The 1,104-nt window shown below is 41.1% G+C and overlaps 1 non-coding gene across 1 annotated transcript; it reads right to left on the minus strand.

Annotated features, from left to right (window-relative positions):
• Window positions 1-279: 279 nt before the first annotated feature.
• Window positions 280-386, minus strand: LOC141610077 (small nucleolar RNA R71). The gene has a single exon (XR_012527971.1). It is a non-coding gene; the product is annotated as a small nucleolar RNA R71 (small nucleolar RNA).
• Window positions 387-1,104: the final 718 nt, after the last annotated feature.

The following is a 1,104-nucleotide window of genomic DNA, read 5'->3' on the forward strand; positions in this document are numbered from 1 at the left end:
AAGTCCGCCATCATCCAATTAGTTGAGAGGAGCCAATTCGGGGGGATGCCTAGTGAGGACCCTCATTCCCATATGGAAACCTTTTGCGACTATTGTGATGCTATCTCTCAAACGGGCGTGACTCAAGACCAAATTAGATGGGTCTTATTTCCTTTTTCCTTAATCGGCATCGCAAAGCAATGGCTGAAGGGCCTTGATAAGGCCACCCTTGGAATAGATTCTTGGAAGAAGTTGGCTCTAGCTTTCTACAAAAAATTCTACCCACCGGAAAAGACTAACATGCTAAGAGCTCAAATTACGGGTTTTAAGCAAAGGGATGAAGAGTCTTTGTATGAAGCTTGGGAGCGGTTCAAGGGAATTTGTCGCTCATGTCCTCACCATGGACTTTGCGAATGGTTTTTGGTGCAACAATTTTGGAATGGTTTATATGAAGATTCTAGGAACATTCTCAATATGGGATCAAATGGAATGTTCACCGAAGTTGATGACAATCAAACATGGAACAAGATTGAGGAAATGGCGGTCCATAACTCACAATATAGTAGACCTCGCAAGGCTACTAGAGGAGGAAAGTATGAAGTGGACTCCGTTACTCAATTGGGTGCTCAACTTAGTGCTCACATTGACACAATCAATTTGAAGTTTGAACAAGCTATGGCTAGACTTGAGGAAAACTCAAAATCATCGAAGCATCATGTTAATGCCATGACGGCGTCCTCATCAATCCCAAGTGGGATATGTGAGAATTGTGGAACTTTGGGACATGACCAAGGTGAATGTAGGGGAACAAATGAACAAGTGAATGCTTTCCAAGCATACAAGAGTGGTACCCCTTATTCCAACTTTTACAATGAAAACACCAAATTCCATCCAAATCTCTCATACAAAAGCCAAAATGTTCAAAACCCTCAAACAACATACACTCCACCACCCATGAGAAACCAAAATCAAAGACCCTTTTACAATCAAAACAAAGGTTACCAAAATCAAAATCCATACAATGACCAAGGTTTTGATGTCCAAAAAGCGGTCCTCCAAATGCAAAAGAATCAACAAGAATTTTTCACTCAAATGCAAAAAGATAGCCAAGCAAAAGTAACCACC

The sequence above is a fragment of the Silene latifolia genome, chromosome 10 (assembly GCF_048544455.1).
Source record: "Silene latifolia isolate original U9 population chromosome 10, ASM4854445v1, whole genome shotgun sequence".
NCBI classification, from domain to species: Eukaryota; Viridiplantae; Streptophyta; class Magnoliopsida; order Caryophyllales; family Caryophyllaceae; genus Silene; species Silene latifolia.